At 34.7% G+C, this 25,424-nt stretch overlaps 2 protein-coding genes across 3 annotated transcripts in view; one reads left to right on the forward strand and one right to left on the reverse strand.

The window, feature by feature from the left end:
* LOC146996120 (uncharacterized) overlaps nt 1–25,424 on the forward strand; it is a 408,015-nt gene that overhangs the window by 354,207 nt on the left and 28,384 nt on the right. The gene's annotated exons all lie outside the window — the stretch shown is intronic.
* The window catches only part of LOC146996121 (uncharacterized), a 29,394-nt gene continuing 19,498 nt past the window's right edge, over nt 15,529–25,424 (reverse strand). Inside the window, exon 2 of the mRNA XM_085819967.1 lies at nt 15,529–15,835. The gene's annotated coding sequence lies outside the window, so the exon portion shown is untranslated. The remainder of the gene's footprint in view (nt 15,836–25,424) is intronic.

A 25,424-nucleotide genomic window follows, 5' to 3' on the forward strand; every position in this document is an offset into this window, starting at 1 on the left:
GAATAATGTAATCTTCCACTGAATATGGGCATCTGGAAGCCTGAATTTGGAATTAGAAAATAGTAGTTTTATTATCGATTTCGTATTTTGTAATACTTAAACGAATTTTTGATTAACAAACAGCACGCGAGACTGTGCATTTGAAATTTTAAAGATATGCTAATTTTAAAATTATTTTGTGATATTGCTGTTCAACTGAATTTTATGGTTTAAGTGCGAAGAACATGATACTTAATAAATAAAGATAGCACACAAAACGATAAAAAAACGCCCCTTTGGGCGTTATGTAAAAAATATGAAAGCTTTCAGATTTTATTTATTTACTCTCTCTCTCTCTCTTTTTTTTTTTTTTTTTACAAAATTAGTTTCTTTAAATTTAAAAGTGCTAAAATATTAATCTTTTCCTAATTTAAAATAGTTTTGTAATTGGAAGTATACGTCTAGGATCAACTGATGCGAAAATAAAGGACAGGTAAGGATTTTTGTGTTGTGCATACGGTGCAGGGACAGTCAGCTATCTATTTCTTAAATGGTGCAATCAATTGTAGAGACATTAGGATATTTTTTGGAGGCCGGAGAGATGAAAAAACAACGCCTTCGCCGGGAATCGAACCACGGACCTCTGGAATACCGGGCCAGCGTGCAGAACCACTACACCACGAAGGACGCTTGGAAAGCGGGAGAAATACCTTGTACAATAAATAAAAGTGAATAAAATTAATCAAATAATATCATTGCTTTTGACTGCAAAAAAATCTTTTACGTACCAGTGAAAAGTGGCACCCAGAAATGTACTTTCTTTAAGATATTCATTCTCGGCTTGCTATCCGGAATTCCTTCTTGTGACTTTTAAAGCAATGGCAATTTATCAAAAGCTATAAAATAAACAGTAACAGCGTCGATTTATGCTGCAGCGTGGTTTACAACAGCGTGGATTTATGCCACACGTAACACTTATCCGATAAATAAGGAAATCACTTCGAGTCACATTCCTCAGATCTGCGACTGACAGAACATACACGGATAAAACTGAACAATACTAAACCTGAGCTCTGCATCAAATAAAACACGAAATAATGACACTCAGCACAAGTGCAACTTGCCTCAATACGTAGAAATTGATATCTATGTATTTAAACCATTATGTGTATCTTTCTTAAACCCAGGAAGTAGTATTTGAACTGTCAATGAAAGAATGAAACGAATTTCATGTTTTATCCATCTGCAATTTGCAGAACTGACACGGAACATTCAGGTCTGTCAGCATTTCTCTCAATGCATTCATTCTTCTAAACTGACATGAAACATTTTAGACGAATGGCATTTCCATCATACTTGCTAGATGGTGAACCTTTGGTGCAATTTATTTTACGAGAAGTTTCTGTCTTACTCGTGGAATACTTTTGACAAAAAAGCAATTAAATATGTCTGCTGAACAGCCAGTTGACTGATCAAACAAATGTTTTTGGCAATTAAGAAGTCTATTTTAAAAATGTAGTCTTGTATAGCGTAATTACTATACATCATAGTACAAGACTACATTTTTCTAATGATTCGGCCTTTACACGTGGGCTACAGAGAATAATTTGTGTATGTACTTAAGCCATTTAGTCAATTATTCAATCAGCAGGGAGCAGAAAAACAAATAGACAATGTCTACTTTTCTTAAATGAAAATTCATTAAATAAATAAAATTAAATTAAAATTCCCTTTACGCAAATATCATAAGTTTCGATTTTTCTTTTCTTACCAAAGCAAGGAACGTAATTACCATCAAATTTATAACTGCAGACGAATCTGAAGAAAATTTGAGTCGTTTTCTTAAGATTCTATCTTGAACAATGGAGAATAGTTCTTCTCGTACAGAGATAGAATATATTGTACCTACATAGATAGAATATATTGTACCTACAGAGATAGAATTATGTACCTACAAAAGGACTTCAGCAAGTGAAGTAAATATTTTAATCTTTCCATCGTGTTCTAATTTATTTTGGCTTAAGAAAGGTGTTTCCGGATTTAACTGGCTTATGTTTGAGGTACTTCTTCTGGGCTGTTAATTCTCCATGTATTTCCACCTGAATAGCAACCAGTTTTGTCGGGGATTAGGAATATTTTATGTCTTTAAGTGATTTTCTCTATACTGAGGTTATGAACTTTGGTGAATATTAATGAAATAAGTTTTTCACTATGGTCAGACCTGTTAAATCGAAACCAAGATAATTCGTCAAGCGACTTTTATTACTAAAACTAACCAAATATTTAAGAATGAGTCTATAACCTCTCCCTCCCCAGTCATGTCTGTAAGAATAGCAATATTCATCTCCTGGAGTTCCATATCAGCAAAGCTCATTCTATCACGATACTGATCCTTATTGCTGGATTCTCGAAGATTCGACAGCTGCGATCCCTCGAAAATTCAGACAGTAAATTAAGTCTTCTTTATGCTTACAAAACACTCTTTCATTTCAACATTTGCTTATTGTACCAGTCTAACACTCTTCTCGAAGCTACAAAATTGGGCCTTAACCACATATGCGTATTCCAGATTTTCCATATTATTTCCTAACACTACTTACGCTATTAAAAAGTAGGGTTTGCAGGGTATATTGATGTTATTAGTTTGTTATGTTAAAATAAGAGTTCCTGTCTTCGGCGTTGCTGTATTCTTGCCGGTAGAGCTTTCGTGCCCGTGTAAGTTAAGAACCAAACTCCGGGTTTAATTTACTCTGCGTAGCCTTTAACTGATAATTAGATTAAGTTTTAAATTTAAAATTCTACTTTGAGTTCTCATCATAACTGCTGGCTGATTTGTAAGTACTACGTGAGCCTTCTGTTCAACTTACCTGCTTTTAAATAAAAGGTTCTTTTACACCCTTCTCACGTTTCCGTTTTATCCTAGACATAGTGATACGTAGCTTACAGTCTTATTGAGAATTTGTCACAAATTACATTTAGTAAAAGGCATTTCGCATATACTGAAATTCACGAGTTTTCCTTTCTCTTACTAAAGTTTCTTTTAATTAGAAATACGTTTTTCTCAAAAATAATTATGGTCGCGAAATTAAAGCTTTAACTGTGGAAAATTTCCTCATTCCAGTGCTTTTCTGACATTTACATAGCATACGTTTTAGATCAAGATCGTTTGAAACATCGGTTTTTTGGCTCTGGATTTGCTATGCTAATGGCATACTAGAGCAGTTTGACGGTAATCTAGGAGACTTAACCAACCAAAATTTTATTCTGTTGTTCGATTGATTTGGCTGTTCAGTTCACTTTCGAAATTGAATCTGTTAGTCCTTTTCCTTTCCTTGATTTTCAAATTGTCTACAAAGAAACTGATTTCAACACAACTGTTTGCCCAATTTCTTCTTTTCGTTTATTTCCATGTTAAATCAAGACGCGCTGCTAAATAAATGCGAAATTCATTTTACTCTTACGCATGCCATGCTCTCAAAGTTTCCACTTCAGTATCTTTGTTTCCCCGTGAACTAAATTATTTGAACCAAACGAAAGAGAAAAACGCTATTATAAAACTTAAAAACAAGTTGCCTTCACGGAAAGTTTCCTTCGTAATTGAAAAAGTCCTTCAAAAATTTTCGTTTTACCATCAAAAAAGATATTCTGCTATTAGAATTAAGCATAATAACATTTTCGACATTCCATTTCATCCATCTACGAGCTATAAAATTGCTCGAATTCTCCAGTGACTATACAGGGTGTCCCGTAAATGTTGCGATAAATTCCTGGGGGGAGGTAGGACACATCATAAGGATTAAGAATTGCAAAGAAACCCATGCCCAGAAACGTCACTGTATACCGCCAGGGGGTGCTGTAAATGAGAGTGCTAGTGTAAAGTGAGGATTGCCCCATTCGAGCGGTAGGCACCATACGAACAGCATGGATCGCTGTACGAACGGAGAGCTTGCAGAGGTGCACTTATTGTTTCGAATAGCTGAGGGTAATGGACGAGCTGCTTGCACGCATTTATCGAGAACGCTTCCCTGACAGCCTTCAACCACACCAAAAGTTTGTTTGCATGTCTGCATCAAAATTTGTGTGACTACGGGTCATTAAGAAATGGCAGGACAAGTGAAGGCAGGCCACGATCGACTCGCTCAGTCGAAAGTATATAGCAGGGGTGAAAGGTAGGGAAGAAGGTGTGTTGGATATGGCGGAGAGTAATTAAAGGACCAGCATACGTGCTCTCAATTAACAATGTCTCGTACCAGTGTCAAGCGTGTCTTGAACACAGAGTCCTTCCACTCCGTTCGTTTCCAAAGGGTTCAGTTATTGCTCCCCGATGGCAATCCTGAACGTGTCTGTTTCGCAAAGTGATTTTTCCAAGAAAGTTCCCAGCTTATAAGTTGTTCACGGATGAGGCCACATTCAATAGGGATGGCGTATTCAAACACCACAATCAGCATTTCTGGGCTCAAGAAAACCCCCACGGTGTGCGGCACTACGCGGCACAACAAACTTCAAAGTTAATATGTGGGCGGGTTTCGTCGCTGACTGCTAAGTCAGGCCATACCTTTTTTACCATCCACGTTAAATGATGCAAATTATCTGATCTTTTTGGAGCAGGTTCTTCCATGCTTGCCTGACGATGTTCCACCAAATGTGAGGCACAACATGTGGTTCCAACATGATGCCTGCTCATTTTGGACTGGATATTCGTAGCCATTTGAACAGATTAGTCCCGCATTGATGGATTCAGCGTGGTGGATGGTGGACCGGTTGCCTGGACCCACCCTCACCGGATTTATCGAGCCTTTATTTCTATTTGTGGAGAGCCATCAAAAATGTCGTGTATAACGATACTGTTGTGTCTGAAATGGATCGTGTGGCAAGACTCGCCTGCCCAGCTGCTACAATCCAAGAAACTCCTGGTGTGTTCGAACATATCCAGTAATCAGTGGTCAGTCGGTATCAGGTATGTTTGGCGTCTGATGGTATAAACTTCGAGCATCTGTTGTAACATTCAAGCTGGCGTACATCATTTGTATTCATGTGCAATAAATGTTTCAAAAATCGCTCTGTTGTTTCCTTTCCCATCTTCTACTTCTGCTACCACTTACTCCTGACATTTCCGGGACAATTCTTAATCCTTATGATGTGTCCTACTTCCTTCAGAACTCTGCCGCAACATTTACAGGACATCCTCTAGATTTCCAATTGTATGACATTTGAGAAGAACTTGAAACTAGCACAATTAGTAGTTATCCTGATAGAGTGTTTTTCAAGAATAACAAGTCTTAATGTCTTAATTTTCAAGAGATCAATAGCTGTCGGACTTTCGACGATTGCGTAGATCTTACGTAGAATTTACAATTATACTAAGACTTTTTTAAAAGCGAAGATCAGGTGCTCGCTTAGAGTTTCAGGAGACTGAAGGCATGTTTCCTTTGCTAGAACCACATTTTATGGATAATTGTCATATAATTAGATTTGCATAACTACCGTCTTTACAGCCATACCCGGACCCTTCGGTATCGCAGTCATGCTCCCCTAACTACTAGCCTCAAGCAATCAGGAGCCAGATTATTGGCCAAATTGGTTCCAGAATCTAAAAATTAACAGAGTTTCCCAACGGAAACTGAAAGCAATAATTTACTATTGTACTAGCTATTACTCTTCTGACGCTGGAAAATAGTAGCCATAAAGTCTATATAAGCTAGTTCAATATGTCAGCAACAAAGTATGTGATATGTATGTTCAATATGTAATTTTGTATTTATGCTGTGCCATGTTTTCATACACAAAGTTCGTACTTTATCTGTACATGTTTATATCTTTTATTTATGGTACCTAAGTTATACTAAGGATCACGCGTACCTCAATGGCATGCTTCATGTAAACTTTAACTATCATGATAACGTATATTGTATAGATGTATATATGAATATGTGATATGAGAGTATGTATACTTTTATTTGTTTCGGAATATATATGTATGTAAGTGTGTATATATCTGTATCTGAGTTGATATTTATATGTATATATATATATATATATATATTTTATTGTACTCTTCTTCAAGTGCTTTGCATGCGCATGTATATTTCTTTGTATATTGCTGTACTCTTCTTCAAGTGCCTTGGCGGCACTCTGGGCGGCCTAAAATATCAAACAGAAGAGCTGAAATTTACCGTAGAAAAGCTAAAAGCAGATTTTTATGTTTACAACTTTGTTGCAAGTGTATAGAATGAGGAGGAGTTGCACCTAATTCAGAAACAGGCTACAAATATAATGCAAGGAGGATGTTTTAATTTACTTAGCTCTTCTCACACAGGAATTTAAGATTTGAATCAGAAGGTACTTGGCCTTAATTGGAATACTACCTATGATGAACTGAGCTGTGCTTTGTCGAGATATTAGTGAAATTGCATGAAAGAGTTACGAAAAGAAATTCACTTTCTGTGATCAACTGCGTGTACGATCCCATCGGTTTTATACGTCCTGCAACGCTACTGCCGAAGCTGTTGTTATAAGAATCCTGAAAAGGAAACTTAGCTGGATGAATCACTCCCTGAAGATCTTCTATAGTGAAATGTAATGAATGGTCTGTAGAAGACAAGAAGATAAAATGGAATTTTAACCCACCAAATGGATCGTGGTACAGTGGATGGTTAAAGCGTATGACACGCAGTATGAAAGATCTACTGAAAAGAATTATTGGCAAAGCTAGTCTAAATTATGAGGAAATGTCAATGGTTTTATGTGATTGTAAGAATACATGGCTAAACTTCCATAAGCGGGGAAAGTTGGCGTCAAACTATTTTGGCCTTCAAAATTTGGAGAATTTTTTTGGCGGCAATTAGAGCATTAAGATGTGATTTTTAAAGGTGAACAGAATAGTAACTTTTAAGTTTGGAAGTTATGAAAGGCTGTTATTTTGTGTAAATAGCACTAAATAATGATAAAATACTAGATGCGTAAAACAAAGTCCACCAGTTTTGCATGTAAAAATATAGTCCTATATATGTAATTCAAGATAAAATAATATAATGAATAATAAAATAATAAATTGTACAACACTTTTCTCGGACTCCAAAATCGTCAACCAGGTAAATATATTCAGAGTCACTAACAACGGATGCATCATAAACTCAATATACAAGTTACTATCGTCTTGGAATTCAACACACTAAACAACTTTCGTTCAAAACTTTAAACATTCCACATCTTTTGATTGTCACATGCAAGAAACAAAAGTAAAAAATAATAATAATAATAATTAACTAACCCGAAAAACATTAACTAAATAAAATTAATTGAAAACATTCATAAATTATAAACTTCTCGTGATCTGAAATCCAACATTCTCGCACCAACAACAGCTTAACCTCCTGCAAATACTATACAGTAATACTTTTAAAAATAAACACAGTATTTCAAAATTAAATTTTTAAAAAAAATCTGGCTACATTTACAATCACTGAAATAAAGGTCTAGGTTTGCCACAGGAAAACATAGAGCCGGAAACCACAACCAAATCAAAATCGCGCCAAATTAAAAACTCTCGCAAAGTTTCGCTCTCACCCCGATTATGGAAGATTAACCGAATACGTTCAATAAAACCATTAACTTATTTGTCAAAGAATCCAAAAGGAAAGCAGCGTTACCCTTAACATCGGCACATTTTCTGCTTGAAACTCCAAATTCTTCTAATTGTGATACTCTTGACTTTGAATAATTGATGGAAATCATTTGCAAAGTGTTCGAGATTGTTTCCGAAAAGATTCCAAAAAAAATACATGTCTGAGCTTGTAAGGAATCTGACCATTAAGGCATTTTTTATGAAAGTGACATGACAACTATTAATTAGAACTAGCCAACTAACGAAAACCAAAGGTCAATTAACGGCACTTAAAATTCCAATGATTCAAAATATGTGATTTGCAGCACCTGATGCACGTACTACAGAATCACGTAGCCCTCGATCACTAAAATAAGAAGTTAAGAAAAACATTTTCACGTAATAAAAAAGTAGCTGCTTCCAGAAAACAGGCAGCAGGTTAATTAAAGTGCACGCTTTTCTAAACTAGAGCCGATGTTTTGCTCGGAAAATCTGATAGCTCCAAAAGAATTAACTGGGTTTCAGCCAGAGTGATGGAACTATTTACAGAATGAGATGGAGAAACAGCGAGTAGCTCGACTGAAATTAGCATACGTAGAAATTATCCATCCGCTTACAGCGGATCTCTGAGAGACTCAATCGTCAGATTTAACCCTTCAGCATAAAGCTGGAAGTTCTGAGCTCGGATTACGTCCTCAAAAGAAAGGAGGAGATTCGTTATATAGTCATGATAATTAAAAACTGCATCCTTCAGACTTGGGGTTAATTATAGAATAATTTCAAATCTTCAAATAATGCGTCCTAGACGTGGAGGACAGGTATAGCAACTCGAAAGATTGAATTTGACTGTACCTTTATGAGCACTGACTAAAATGTCTATATTACATTACAGGATACTTTTCCGTTTTACGCAACCGATAAAGTCGCCAATAATGGTACAACTGATGCCAAACGGAATATCCTCGCTGGTAACCTTTTACGCCTCATTTTCAAAACAAGTCGCAGCCATTTCTTTTCAGATTGATTAGTTCTTTCAATACTGGCATACAATTACATAGAATTTTTACCAGATAGTTCAATTTTATGCCCTAAGGCCATTCGCGGTAATCAAGTAGATTAGGATGCAATCACACTGCTCACCCGAAGGTGAAAATATAGAAAAGGCAAAATCAAGGGTTAAATTCATCAATTCTAATGAGAATAAGCTTGCAAAGTAAAGCACTGCGATTTTCCATAATTTCTGAGTAAGCTATTTGTACGAATTGAAATAATTCTTGCATTTAAACTTGTATTCCAAATTAAGATTTAACTTGAAGTGAATGTATATAATTACCGAGATTTGTATAGCGTAGTTTAAGTGAGATGAGATCACTTGGGGTCACGTGATATGTACTAGCGAATCAGCTTGTTGAACCATGAAAGCATAATAAATACTTAAATGAGATACATTCCGAAAGAGAAGAAGAGGAAGAATGACCTTGCTTGTTTGCATTAGCTGTACATAAGTCACGTGATCTCTGAGGACATCTGCATTGTTTGTTTATAAATGGTATTCATCAGTCACGTGATCAATGAGGTCATCGAATGTATCTCATTAATATCTTTTTAAAATTTTATTGTCTTTATTTATTGGCTTTTTACAAAATTTTGAATGATATTAAAATGTTTATGCCTTCAAAATAAAAAATTCTTAGAACTAACATTTGTTAACATTTTTTATGTGTATACTGTATGTGGTCGGCAATAAAGTCTGCTTGACGGAAAAGTACCGATTACAGTTTTTAATTATTATATCAATTTTGTCTTGTAGTATCTAGATGCACACTGCTTTAAAAAAAAAAAAAAAAAAAAAAAAAAAAAAAAAAGCAAGATTTTTAAATTACGTCCAGAGGTTTTTTTTTTTTTTTTTTTTTTTTTGTAAATTTTGTGTGTGACCTTTGTTTATTAAACATCATATCCTTCGAACTTAAACCACAAAATTCAGTTCAAGACCAATATCGCAAAATAATTTTAAATTGAGCATATCTTTAGAATTTATAATACACATTCTCCCGCGCTGAAGATAAAAATGATTTTTTTTGTACAACGTAAATGTATGGTGTGGACATTCTCTGGGTCAAGCAGGTCCCTTATTTTGGGGTGATCCTCAGTAAATCTCTTACATGGAACCCACACGTTACACATATTCTCAGGAAGTTTCGAGCTAGTAAATCTTCACTCTTCCCCTTAATTGCTCGAAACAGTGTTCTATCTATTGATAATAAGTTGCTCATTTACAAAACCATGTTGCGTCCAATTCTTAGTTATGCATGCCTCGTCTGGGCATATTCGTGCAAAAGTTTGAGAAGGCAGTTACAAGCTGCCCAAAACGGGGTATTGCGTATGATATGTAATGCCCCCTGGTACATTCGGAATAGCCAAATTCGTAAAGAGTTAAGAATAGAGGATCTTTGTGATTTTTATTGCCGCCTATCTAGGGCATTTTATGATAAACAGGAACTTCTGGGCAATCCTGTGGTTGTTAACTATTGTTATGATACTAGGGACCCCAATTTCAGTAAACGACCAAGGACGATCCTAAATGTTACTAATATGTAATTTTGTATATGTGTTATGCAAATTGTTGCTCAGATTCTTTATTGTATATTGTTCTTTTTTGCTCCTGATTGCATTTTGTTTTTACTAGTGGCACTAAGGCGTCGCACTTCGTATTTTGTTTCTCTTGTGTGTACATGTATTCTTCTGTGAAATAGTTGTTAAAAATAGTTAATTATGTATGGATTAGTAATTAGGTATTTAAGGAAAAAAATATGTATTTATTTAATTATTTAGCACATTCAGTTATATTTCTCATAATTAGAAACTTTTATCATGTCATTCGATGAGGGGTAGGGCTATGCGCCCAGGCACCCTGGTGGTTAAGCACTGCAGTTCAATGTATATATTTATTGTACAACGTTGCCATCCCTTGCTTTCAAATACTTAAGATTGTTAATCAAAAATTCGTAAAATTTTACAAAATAAGAAATCGATTATGAAACAAATTTCAAATTTGGGCTTCTAGATGCCCATAATATTCGCAGTAGGATTACGTTATTCAAAGTTGGATGGCTCTAGATACCATTGTTTTATTACAATGCGAGAAATATGTATACAGTTATGCAGATTCTTCATTATTTAATTTCTTCTCATATAATAATTGGCGATGATATTTGGTGGCAACAATTTGAAAAATGAAACGGACATTCAGAGTGAATCGACGGAAAATCGCAAAACGAAAACTATAGTCCCTCAGGGACAAAGCCCCTTTGGACTAATAATTATGAAATTCATAATGTTGTTGAGTTCGAGTTTTTCGATCCGGTTGAGACGAGGCGAAAATGGAGAATTTAAATGAACAATTCCTTCTTATTGCCACTATATTTTAGAAGAAATATGATTCCACCATTGAACGGTAAATTGAACTACTAAGGCTGTTCGAACATTTTTAGACGACTTTCACTATACTTACAAAAATATTGTGCCTACAATTTTTGTGTTTTAAATGCTCCATTTTATAAGCCTTATTCTTCGCTATCTTTCTATGCCGTAATTTTTAAGACAGTAAAACTTTTCTTAGTAGCGCTAGAGGTAATTTATTTATTCAAATATAATACAGGGCGATAATATTTGGTGGCAACAGTTTGAAAAGAGAAACGGACATTCAGAGTGATTCGACGTAAAATCGCAAAACAAAAATAGTAGTCCCTCCGGAAGTCCTCAGGGCTTAGTCCCTCAAGGACAAAGCCCCTTCGGACTAAAAAATAAATAAATAAAAATAAAAAAAATAAAAAAAGTAAATAAAAAAAAATCTGAAAGGCTTCAGATTTTAAATTACGTCCAAAGGGGCCTTCTTTTAACGTTTTGTGTGCTACCTTTATTTATTAAATATCATGTTCTTTGTGCTTAAAACATAAAATTCAGTTCAATAGCAATGTCGAAAAGTAACATTAAAATGAACATATCTTTAAAATTTCCGATACAGAGTTCCGCGGGCTGGAGATAAAAAGCTTTTTCCCCCGTAGAGTGTTGCCATTGCTCGCTTTTAAATTGTTGAGTTTGTTACTCAAAAATTCGTTAATGTTTTACAAAATATGAAATCGATAATAAAACAAATTCCAAATTTTAAATTTGGTCTTCCACATGCCCATATTTGTAGGAGGATTACGTCATTCAAAATTCGATGCCTCTATGTACCGTTGTTTTATCACAAGACGAGAAATATACATACATTTATGCAGACTTTTCATTACTTAATTTCTTCAAATATAATGCAGGACTCTAACAGTTGGTGGAAACAGTTTGAAAAGTGATTCGCCGTTTATAATGGTTCAACGCAAAATCGGAAAAAGAAAACAATAATCCCTTTGGACTTAAAAAAAAGGGGGGGACAGTTCTATATCTCCCATTCAACTGGGCCGATTGACGAAATTTAACTTGCATTTTTCATGTTCCGGAAGCACGACTTAGGTTATGTATTAAATTTATATATAGCATTGTTCTAATATTGGTATTTTGACACAAAATCGAACTTTTCCTGAAATGACATGCCAATTTTTTTCCATCTTTCGATTCTACGATTCATATTATGCCAAACTGCAAAGTTTTGTAAAAATCGCACAAGTAGTTTTTGAAAAATTAGCTCTCAAAATTTTTGCACCTCGCTGCTAATGGAATTTGATATATATTTATTAATATCTCTTTTATTATTAAACTTACTTGATTCCTTCTTCCAGAATTCGAAATTTAGTCTTAATGCAAAAATAATTCGCACATTTTTTACGATTTATTTTTTAAATTTGTATGTTTAAGTTTTTTTATAAATTTTTCGAAAAACGTTTTGTCTTATAAGTTTCGCCATATAAAATTTTTAACATCAAATTAATGTAGATGTATTTCTAGGCACAGCTGCAAAAAATTACAGTTTTTTATTCAAAGCGTTCTAAGATATACATGAGTTTACATAGATGCGCGTTTTGAAATTTGGCATGTATGTAAGCGATAATAACGCCAAATGTTTAACGCACTTTCTTAAAAGTATTTGAAAGTATGAACGATGACTTTTTTCCCGCTCGTGAACAATGAAAAAAAGGGGAAAGGAGAATAGATTTCTATAAATTAACAATTTCGCCAAGTGAATTTCACACCAAATTTTACAAAATTTAATATTTAGACATAAAAAAGGGACAGTCGTAGAATCGAAATATGGGAAAAAATTGGCATGTCATTTCAGAAACTGTCCGATTTTGTGTCAAAATACCTAAATTAGAATTAAGTAGAATAATGCTATATATAAATCTAATATATAGCCTAAGTTGCGCTTTTCATACATGAAAAACGGAATTTGGATTTCGTCAATCGGCCCAGTAGAACGGGAGATATCGAACTATCCCCTCCCCCCATTTTTTTCGCAGTATACAAGACGAGAGGTGGGAGGATGTTGCATATCGATATTCATTGTTATCAGTTTTAGAATTGGGTTTTTATTTTGTATGCATCCATAATAATGAGATGTGTTCTAACATAGAGAAAAATATTTTGTTAGTAGCCTGTGTGACTTATAAAACTCGAGAAAATTCCACATTTTCTATTGTATTAGCAGAATTTATTTTTTACTTTACTTAACCAAAAATTATCTAGAATTATTTGAACATTCTTTTGTTTCTCTTCTCTTCATACTGTTGCTTATAGCAACGCATTGTCAATAAGATGTGAACTTTGAGTACATTTGAAATTTTGATCCAAATATATAATTTGCATTTTCATCTCTCAACAGTAAGAACATTTTCTGCAACTGCTTCATTTAAGTTCTGGAAAACTTTTATTCATCACTCATCTTCATCATATTCACTAACTTTTCCTCTTATTATTTCAACAATCTCTACACACTCACCAAGCTGACTTCATTGCAATCTGATTTTACATCCAGTGGCTATCATTCTTTTGAAATAATGGGCTACCATAATTCCAGTCATGGTATTGAAGAATTATCATTACTTTGATATTGAAGAACGTTCAACAAGTATTTCAACAAATTATTACTTATGATACATATTTAAGTTTGCGTTAATTTTTTTGAAAACTAATTTCTTATTTATTTGAAAATGTTTTAATAATAATTTTAAAAGGAATTGCATTTTGGGAAGTCAGCCGTATATTCGATCTTTTTCATTGCAAAAGGAGGAATTAGCTGAAAATCATAACTTTAAACTAGAACAGTTAATGATAGTAGTTATATCCATATTAGTTTATGATATAACCATAACAAATTAGAGAAAGAATTACAGTCTTCAGATTTAATTCTTTCTAAAATGATTCTGTGGGAGAGATCAAGTACAGTACTGAATGTTACTTAAGAGTCAAACAAATCACCGTTCTTAGAAATGGAATTAATTATTCAGATACTATACAGATTTACTAACATTTTAATCTGACTTTACTGAACTGAAATGAAGGATTAAAACATGTATTAATTATCCACGGGAATTCCAGGAGATTTTTCACTATTTTATTTTCAGTAATCCATATTGTTCATTGTTTACAGAACAAAAGCTTATAAATAACGATATACAATAATGAAATTCACTCAAATCACGCTTCAAAAGGATGTTTACATTTTCTTGATTAAATTATTACAGTTCCTAAATTAAATATATATATATATATGTGTGTGTGTGTGTGTGTGTGTGTGTGAACTCTTTCTGTATGGAATGCCTGAATATAAAGCATTAGATGTAACAAATAAAATTACCATTGTACTGGGTGAAAATACATGCATTATTTTATTCATATACTTTATGAACTTTTCATAATAGTAACACTTTTGTTTCCTTTTTGTCCTATGGGACTACTTTCAACTACATGTGTGATATGTTACAGTCACAACTAGTCAAGAAACATGTAAGAAAGCCAGTACCTGTCGAAAGAAGAGTGGCAATAGCATTTTTTTAAGTTAGGAGGCTGTGGGAGTGCTAAGAACCATTGCAAATTTATTTGGAGTGGCTCGCTCTACTACTTGTACCATTGTTGCTGAAGTCTGCAGTGCACTCAGCAGAGAATTCAAAAACAATATTCCCCAAAATGATGATTTGCAAATGATAGCTCAGACATTTTATGATAACGGCGGATAATCTGGTTGCTGTAGATGGGTCTTGCATGCCTATTAAAGCTCCAGACAAGTGTGGAAAAGATTATTTTTACATAATGATTATTTTTATTATTATTTATTAGATTATTTTTACAGGTGAAAGCAAGAAACTGTTTCCGCCAGAAAATTTTCACCTAAGAAGCCATAATGGTGATGTAAAGCCATTTCTTGTGAGTGACCAGGCTTACCCTTTATTTATATGAGTGACCAGGCTTACCCTTTACCTTACTCCAGGCTCTCAAATTTATACTAGGCAGGTGCATATGTACAGCTAAGCTACGATTTATTAATTTTAGTTATCTTTTCAAGCAGTGTTATGTAATTTGGAAAGATCACGAATTTGGGAGAAAGGATAAACTTAGGGGGAGAACATAAAATCAATTTTGAGGTCACCAATCATTTCTTAACGCAGCCATCATATTTTATTATATTATATCTTAAATACACACACACACGTATATATATATATATGACTAATTACTGATTTGGGTTAATTAATTAAATGAATTCCTGATATAATTTGTATTTAGAAGTTTTAAATTTTTACAAAAGTATCATCTGCTAAACCAATGTGTTTTGCAAATATAATATTGGAATTAAAAATTTACCACCTATACAACATACATAAACTGTGACATAACATCTCATTTTAGAATTTAAACAAAAATATGTAATTTATGACTACAACATTTAATGTACATTACATGTACCTTAATACTTAAATATATCTGGAAAAAAAATCCAAGATATGTATGTATGTCTAGCTGTATATATATATATATATATATATGGTCAAAATTTAATATTTCAAACTTTATAAGAACAGTAACTGAACTTTAGCAATAAATAATAGTTCAAAGTTAAAAATTATTTATTTATTAGCTAATTTTTCTAATAAATCTAGCAATTTTTCTCTGAACACTCTGTTTTCTTCAAAGATATAGAAATTTATATTGTAACCCTTTCAAATTGTAGAAATTCATCCATAGTAGTTTCAATTGCCTTTTCTATGACATCCTTTAGACTTTTCTTCCGTCGTCTGGAAGAACATTGCCCTTTCAGTGAAGCTATCAAGTAACAGAAAGATATAAAAATTATTAACTATTTAAATACACTCCATTGAAAAATACTAATATGCAAGTAAAGATTAAGCTTAAGCAAACTAAAGACCTTTTCTTCTAAAGTGCATTACCCAAATGGGAAAAGATAATAAAATTCAAAGAAAAGTAGTAATATCTTTTGGTAAATAACGAATATGTATATATATATATTGTTTCTCACATTGAGAAAAAATTGTGGTGCCCATAAATACTGGACACAGATAGTTCTCCACTAGAACAAGTGTAACTCGAAACCCAGATTCTGAATATGCCTATTTCATGCTTTGTGTGAATTTAATGAATTTTTTATTAACAAACTCAAAATCAGTGGGCTGCAACTTGGCATAGTAAGATATTTAATTTTCAAATTTAATCAACAGACTTGGTGATTAAATTTGAAAAATAAATTTGAAAATAAATTTTGGTGATTTAAATTAAATGTATTGGTACTACCACATATAAAATATTTTTTATCATCAGCATGGCAGTGTGTTGTTATTTGGAAAAGCATAAGTCAAATTCAAATTTAATGTCTGCTACTGATTAACACACTAGGCAATTAAAAGCTTTAAATGCAATTCTTTACATGTTGTTTTTTATTTATTAAGTTTTATATACCTTCTTTAGATGGGGTGCTTCATCACTAGCTAGTTTTATGAATGTATGAAAACTTGATATAAGAGTTTAAAAGTATAAGTTTTGTTGAAATTTTCCTTATTTAAGTCATATATTTTATTTCACTAAATGCGGAAACAAGTCAGTAAACCTTTTATAATACAAAGTGTCATAAAAATTGCAATATTCAATTTTTCCCAAAATAAGATTCAAATTCAAATTTTAACAAAATTCAATTGAAAATTTATACTAATTGCATAGGAAAAAGTTATCCAATTCAAGAGATCCCATAAACATCTACCTCAAAATTCACTAATTTTACATGGTATTACTTCTGTTTTCCATTACTCGGTTACATTAAGGTTGAACATTCTTCTGAAATTTAAAAATCAAAATGGGTGCTATCGCTTCATGAAAAATAACATCCTGCACATTATATCTATTATAAATAAGCTCTGAATGAAGCTAAACTCTTCTCCTGAACTGTTCGAAATAGCATTGTATCTCTAACAACAACTTACTCATTTATAAATCTATTTTACGACACATTTTATATCTACAGTGTCTCAGCATATTTGTGTAGAACTAACTTGTAAACTGCATGTTTTGGAAAAGACTGAAAGCTTGCCGTAATACACTACACGACACTGAAAATCCACCAACAAGCAGTCGCGCACCCACAAACCACTTCTACCTTCATTCTGCAGCACGTTCCAGACACCCTGGATGTTCCCATATCGACCAGACCATTTGCCTTCGATTGGCGGCTAGTGGCCTGCACTCGTGTGTCCATTAAGAAGACTGCCATTAACCCCACATCATAGACACCAAAGTCTTCAGCGGACGACGGAATGGCACACGGATGTTGTTCTGGTTTGATTAGAAACAAACTTTTCTCTGCCATTCCGAGGCAGGAAAGGTCCCCTCAATGCGAGCTAGTGCCCACTTCATGGGTGTCTTGTTTTTATCCTTTAACAAGACTAGTTGTCCTGCCTTGAGATTGGATTTCACTTGATTCCATTTTAGGCGGTTCTGCAAATGATTAAGATATTCCACGCTCCAGCGGTTCAAGAATCTAAGTTTTTGAATTAAGGTTCATCTAGAAGACAAGGTCAAAGAATCTACAGAATCATTCGGTTCTGGTATCGACAAAAGTGGAGCTCCTATCAGGAAATGACCTGGAGTGAAAGGCTGAAGATCTGTTGGTTCAGCCGAAATAGGTGACAGAGGTCGAGAGTTCAAGCAAGCTTCTATTGTGTAATTAAGGTATACAGCCCTTCAAAGTTTAAAATTGTCGTTTTCGCGACCTTTGTCAAAATTCTTTTCATTGATTTTATATTAGCCTCTGATAATCCGCCAAAATGCGGGGAAGAAGGAGGAATAAATCTCTATGTTATAACCTCTTCGGAACTAAAGCGCTGGATAGGATCCGATCTACAAATTTTAAGGAGTTTATCAAGAACATTTTTCGTTCCCTTAACATTCGTAGCGTTATCACTCCAAACAATGGATTCTGGCAATAAACCTTCTAAGACAAGCTAGAAATGCTTCAGTAGACAAATCCGATACTACTTCTAGATGAATAGCTTTCGCACTAAAGCAAATAAATATCGCGATGTATGATTTTAAAGTAACCCTAGATCTTTTCAAATTACGCTTGGTGATAACTGGACCTGCAAAGTCCAGTCCTATTTTTTTCGAATGGTCTAGTTATTACAACTCTATCGCTAGGCAAGTCTCCCAACATTTGGTTTATGGTGTGGTTCCTTGTCCGAAAGGAAGTCATGCATTTATTTATAACGCGTCTAACTCTATCTTGTCCGGAAGGTATCCAGTATAATTGTCTAATAAGAGAAAGTGTTGTTTGAACGCCCGAATGAAGAGATTTTTTGTGATAATAATCTATGACTAATTCAGTGAAATGATGTCTTGTGGGTAAAAGAAGTTGATGTTTCTGGTCTTCTGAAATGTTGGAGAAACGTAGTCTCCCACCAACTCGTAGAAGTTCATCTTCATCAAGAAATACATTTAAGGATAAAACCTTACTATTACTTGGAACTGATCGTTTTGACTGCAGCCACTTAATTTCAGATTGAAATTCAGAATGTTGTACACATTTGACTAGCCCCCTTTGTTGCATTCTGTAATTCAGAAGCACTCAAAAAACTTTCTTTTTTTAATGGCGGATTGGTTCTACAGTTGTTAGGAAACCTTAAACACCCCGCAGTAGTTCTAATCAATTTGCTAAATGACGAATACCTTTTAATGACTTCGTTCTCAATGGAATTTTCACATGTGACTGTTGAGTTCACTACAGCTCCCCTTCGAAGTTCAAGCTGTTCATTATCTTTGAAATCACTTACTGATTCTGAAAGTTTAGGCCCCGAATCAATGCTCTGTAATAGCCACTTAGGTCCATGCCACCACATGTCACTAATTCGTAGTTCAGTCAACGTTATTTCTTTCGTGAAATTTGTCTTCGTTCCTCTGGTTAGCATATCAGCCGGATTTTCATCTCCAGGGCAATAATTCCAAGACTCCGGTGATGTTTTCTCTCGTATTTCCATTACTCGATGTTAGATGAATGGTTTCCATTTATTTAAATCGCCTTTTATCCAATGTAACGTCACAGAAGAGTCTGACCAAAAATATACATTCATCTGGAGTCTTTTCTCTAACTGTTCTTTCACATTTGAGGCTAATCTTGCTCCGATGAGTGCCCCCATCAACTCTAATCTTGGAAAGGACAGCTTCTTCAGTGGAGCTACTCTGGGTTTGGAAATGACAAAACTACTTCCTATTTCACTGTCCGTCGTGACGTATCGCAGGTATATTACAGCTCCATATGCCTTCTGAGTTGCGTCGGTAAAGCAATGCATTTGAATATCTCTCAATTTAGACTTGTTAGTCCTTCGGAAGTAATGTCGCGGAATGTTTACATTCTGAATCGCTGACAGTTCATTCGTCCACTTTTTCATTCTGTTTTCAAAGTGCAATGGTAACGGATCATCCCAATCTACCCAAAGTTGCCAAATTTCTTGCATTAGTATTTTTGCCCTAATAGTGAATGGACTTATAAATCCAATGGAATCGTAAAGTTTTCCAATGGTTTTAAAAACTTATCTTTTTGTCATTAGCTTTGTTTTCCCTTGAACTTGTCTAGTTAGATTTTGTGATTCTATCTTCAGAAGATCTTCTTTGTAATTCCATTTATATCCTAATACCTTCTGTTCCAGAACTTTCTAGATTTTACCATTTTCGTATTCGTCAAAAACTTCCTGCAGATTCGCACAAATTGTTTTCCATTTTCGCATGTTGAAACCAGCAGCCTTCAATATATATCTTATATCTTCATATATGAGTTTGGCTTCGTTTTCGTCTTCATCCCCATCTATTAAATCGTCTACGTACAAACATTCGTTCAATAGTTTAACTGCTTTCTCATTTGTTTCTTTAAAGGTATCTATGTGGTGTTTGATAGTAGCGGAAAGCAAAAATGGGCTGGATGTAGCTCCAAACAAAACGCGAGTCATCCTAAGTATTTTCGTGTTAGGTTTCCCATCCTTATCTGTAAGGTTATTTGCCCACAAAAATCTTACTGCATCCCTATCTTCACGTGACAGAGAAATCTGAAGAAAGGATTGTTCAATGTCGGCAGTAAATGCTATGCTATGTGTATGAAATTGTATTAATATTTCTAACAATGGTGGATTTAAATTAGGACCGGAATAGAGACAATTGTTTAAAGAATATTCGCTTTTCGAATGGCTGGATGCATCAAATACAACTCTTACGGGTTACTCAGGTCGAGTAACTGGCTGGTGAGGCGAGGCGTGTAATAAATTCTTCCTGTTTCTTCAGAACTTGGATCAATTTCCTCAGCTATACCCATTTTTAAATGTTGTTCTATAACTGAGAGATACTGTTGATGAAGCAGTGGATCATTTCTCAACATTTTAACCAGTTTATTAAAGCGAATTTCTGCATTTACGTAATTCGTTTTTAATTCAGACGAATTTTCATTCCAAGGGAGTTTAACCTCATATCGCTTTTCTTTAAATTTGATAGTACTGTTAAAATTCTCTAAAATGTCATTATCTATTTTACTAATTTCCTTCCCTTGTTAAATTCCCAATGTTTCTAATTCCCAAAACTGCTTTAACTGTGTTGAGACCAATTTGTCGTCAACAATAATGTCCATGTTTAACAATTCACCGTTAGAATCAGTCTGGCCTTGAAGGCACCATCCAAATATTGTTTCGGAAGCTATAAATTTATTTTTAAAACGTTCAAGTCTACCAGCTATTACTTCATGATAGTAATCTACTCCAATTAAAACAGCAATGTTTTTGTCACTGGATTCACAAGAATCAGCAAATTGTAATCCTATTAACTCTTTGTTAATTTTGGAAACTGGGATATCAGAGAAAGGTAAATTAGCTGCACATATTTGGTTAGTTTCTAAAGCTTCAATTTCTATATTTAGGGATGGTTCACTTCTGTTTTTGAGTTTGACTTTCACCACATTGTAAGTTTGTTCTGTTACCTGGTTAACCCCAAAGGCAAATACGGACAAAGTCTCCTTCTGAATAATAGGTAATTTACACTTTTCTGAAATGTCCCGAATTATAGAATACGAACTGGTTCTAAATTATCCTTATCAGAAAATGAACGTATCATCACAGTGCACGTTTGTAGTAATGCACTGAGGAAAGTTTTGGTTTTTAATTGCCTAATCTCAACATCTTTACTGGATGGAATTGTCGACACGACCGTGTTTTTCTCTGATTTGGTTTTAAGTTGGAAACAAATAGACCTATTACTGCTTAATTTTATGCTGAGGTATAAGATACAAAAAATATCGAGTTTGACCTTTCAAAATATTTCTTTTCTCCTCCACGGTTTTAATTTCACAGCGTTCTGAATCGTATAGTCCGTTACAATATACACAATTACTCCTAGCGATTGGAGCAATATATTCATACGTTTTCGGCGAATGTTTTTCAAACTGTTTATTGCATTTGCTGTTTACATTATCGTGAGCGGAGTGGAGACGATCGTTTGATTTATGCCTCCAGTTATGAATCATTTCCGCTCGGTGTTTTGTTTTTGTTTCTCCACTGTCATTTAACTGCGTAGCTCTTTCGCGGCTTTCTATTTCTTTACGAATAAATTCCATTAATTCGTTAACGTTCCATGTTTGGTCACTGTTTCTACTGCGACTGTAGGTAATCTCTAATGGAATTAATTTTAACAATATTGAGCAAAGTAAACTACTGTAAGTTTCTGATACCACGTTCATTGACTTTAAGCATCTAATTTGAGTTTGTCCGTGTTATGAATGTCCTGGCGATATCAACTGTCTATATCCGGAGATGAATTATTTAATCGTTTAATCAATATTAATAATGATTCCGTTACAATAAAATAAATCAGCAAAAATAATGCAAGAGTTTATTTACAATCAACCTAACAAAATTTACAATCAACCAGTATTTCGTCATTTCCAATAAATCATTATTTTATAATGTATTATTATTTTTTCTACCAATTCATACTAGCAGGCAAGCCATCTTCAAAACTGCGAATAAACTGCTTCCTGCATAGTGCAGCCATCTAGTGGTGAGATAATGAAGTGAAAGTTGTTCTAACATCACTCCCTCACCAGTAACTAAGTTACGATACATAAATTGCCATGACAGTAAGAGCACAACATGATCATTATACCTCATGATCAAATTTCACTTCACATAGAAAACATAAAGGGAGCTTGAAATTATCAGACAGCAAAATGGTACTGTCACAGACACGGAAGGTAAGACGCATAATTTCTTGCTCAGTATGTTGGATATGCTAGCTGTAGTTAATTCTCAGTTAATTAAAACACAACAGGATAAGCTTGAACAGTCAGATAACATAACACAAAATCCACATGGATCTCGTGACGAAAATGATAGAGATAGAAGTCCTATCAAATTACATGAAAATAATACTCATGAAATTTCACTTGAGCAACCCACTAGTTCAGACGAGGATTTCTCAATACTAAAGCAGATCAAACTATTCGTAAACGGAATCAAAGACCAAATATCAAGAAAATCAAACTTAGTAACCAGACTGAAATTACACCACAAATACCCCAAACTCATGAAATCACTCATAGTGAAAATGCTACGAATGTAGCCGTCAATGAAAAATTGGTAAACACGACTCATGATAATATGGACACCAGCCCTCCAGCTAATGATAATTCAGATAATTCTAACACAAACAATCAGACACAAAAAACAGTAATTCACGAATTCCTCCAGTGATTTTGAAAGAGACTAAATTGAGCTGGAAAGAAATTAGCACTATTTTTCATCAGCATAAAATTAAATTTCATGGAGTACAGATACCAGATGGTATCAAAGTCATGACTGATTCCCCTGACGACTATTGGGCTATAGTCAAAATTCTCAAAGATAAACAAATTGAGCATCATTCATACATCCTCCCTGAGGATAGATACATGAAAGTTGTCCTACGAGCAAAACTCAGATTGACGACATAAAGATAGATTTAGCAAAACTCAGATTGACGACATAAAGATAGCCATTTGCTTAATAGCTTTAACTATCAAGTTAAGGATATTAAGCAAATAACCAGACGACGAAACGGAGAAGTCACCAAACTCCCGTTATTCTTAATTTCCCTCCCAAAAACTGAAAAGTCAAAGAAAATATTTAATGAACGTTACCTCTGTGACATGAAAATTAAAATTAAAGAATATCTTGGTAGACAACGACCAATGTAATATTTCCGTTTTTAGGGATTTAGCCACACCCAAGCTAGGTGCAATTACGCCCCAAAATGTGTTAGATGTGGCAAAGAACACTATGTTAAAGACTATGCTGACCGTAAATAATAATGATAAACCATTGTTTTGTTTATCGATATTCATTACCTGGCTAAACTCCTGGATACGAATAAGCAGATTATACTTTCAGGAGATCTAAATTCTAAGAACCAAGAATGGTACTGCAGAAGAACTAATAAGAATGGCAAAAAGCTTTTAGAACTCATTCACAACTATCCAATTTATTTTTATGCGCCGTGCGAGTATACCTATTTGCCACAGAACCCCCGCAGACGTGATATTCTGGATGTATTTTTGTCTACCACTTCTTTTCCCTTTAACCTCGAGGTTCTTCAGGAGCTCAATTCTGACCACTGCCCGGTCATTGCAACTCTAGACACTTGTAGAGATATAGTTGATGACTTCATTAATACGACTGACTGGAAACTCTTCCATTACATGTTTACCGACTGCCACACTAATATTCACAGTCTGCAGACGCCGCAGGATATAGACTCTGCCATTACTCAGCTGACCACAGATATACAGACTACTTATAAAAACGCCACCAGAAAAATCCCCAGGCAATAAATTGCAGACAGACTACCCAGGCAAATTAGGGACTTTATAAAGGACAGAAACAGATTAAGGAAAAGGTTTCACATCACATGGGACCCCAACACTAAGAAACAGATGAGTAGACTCAACAGGGAGATCAAGAAGCAGATTACTCAACATCGCAAAGAATTATGGGATGATAAGATTACAAGTTTCAACGAGCCTAGTACTACGTTCTGGTCGTTTGTTAAAAGATTGAAGAGCAATCCCACTGTGAACAAGCCCATCTGTGTTGAACACCGTACTGGTCTTAATGATAAAGACAAAAGTAATTTAATAGCTGATCATTTTGAGAAGCAATTTGTCCCAATATACTCCTAGCAACTAGGATTTTGGGACTGAGGTTAGCTCCTGCGTCACGCCTCAGGAAATATAGACAATCATCAAGAAGCTCAGGAACAGAAAGGCCCCTGGCTTTGACAACATCAACAATGTCGCGCTTAAGTGGCTCCCTTTAAATATTATCACTAGGTATACAGGCATCTCAAATGCGAGCCTTTACAACAGTTATTTCCCGAAGTCATGGAAGACCGCAAAGATGATAGTTATACCGAAGCCGGGAAAAGATCACACTAGACCAGAGGGGTACAGGCCCATCAGCCTGCTTCCCAGCATGGGCAAAATTCTAGAGCGCCTCATGCTCTCCAGGGTACAGTCATATCTTGACAAGCTCCCATTGCAGCAATTTGGATTTCGGGAGGCTCTCTCAACCACCAAGCAGTTGGTGCGACTAAATGAATTTATTGGCAGTGAACTGCACAACAAAAGATATGTCGCCTTACTTAGAGAATTAATTCATATTATTAACTCCTTCCTTTCTGACAGGAACTGCTACGTCCACATAGGTAAAGACGCATCTGACAACAGAAAACTGAAGGCCGGCGTCCCGCAGGGATCTAATTTAGGGTCCGTTTTGTATCTGTTTTACGTGGCAAATCTACCTACCGACAACATGGACCAAAACTATTTCCTGGGATGTTATGCAGACGACACAGCTCTTGCTGTGAAGTCTGCATCACCCAACTTTGCAATCTCTACACTTCAAAATCTCAAGCCGCAGCTCGAGTTTTGGTGCTCGAAGTGGAGAATAGCCATAAATGCTGACAAGTCCAACCTTCTTATCATCAGGGAAAAGAGAATGAACCACCCTCTGATTACGCAACTGAGACTGTTCGGGACTGTCGTGCCTATTTTAAAGAAGGCAACATACCTAGGCGTCAAGTACAGCTCAAATTTTCAATGGAAAGAGTATATTATGTCAGAAGCAAAATGGCAGGGGTAATTCAGTGCCTCACCCCACTACTATTCCAGGCTCAAAACTCGACTTAAGACGCAAAAGGCACATCTATGTCTCGATTATTAGACCTATATTTGCCTACGCTTCGCCCGCTTGGGCTACGATCCATATGAGAGAGCTGAACAAGTTACAGGTCATGCAAAACAAACTACTCAGAATGATGACCATATCACATTATTTTGTCTCTA

Source organism: Stegodyphus dumicola, chromosome 7 (genome assembly GCF_044657685.1).
Source record: "Stegodyphus dumicola isolate Sdum_Otavi_A_Nest chromosome 7, ASM4465768v1".
Classification (NCBI taxonomy): domain Eukaryota; kingdom Metazoa; phylum Arthropoda; class Arachnida; order Araneae; family Eresidae; genus Stegodyphus; species Stegodyphus dumicola.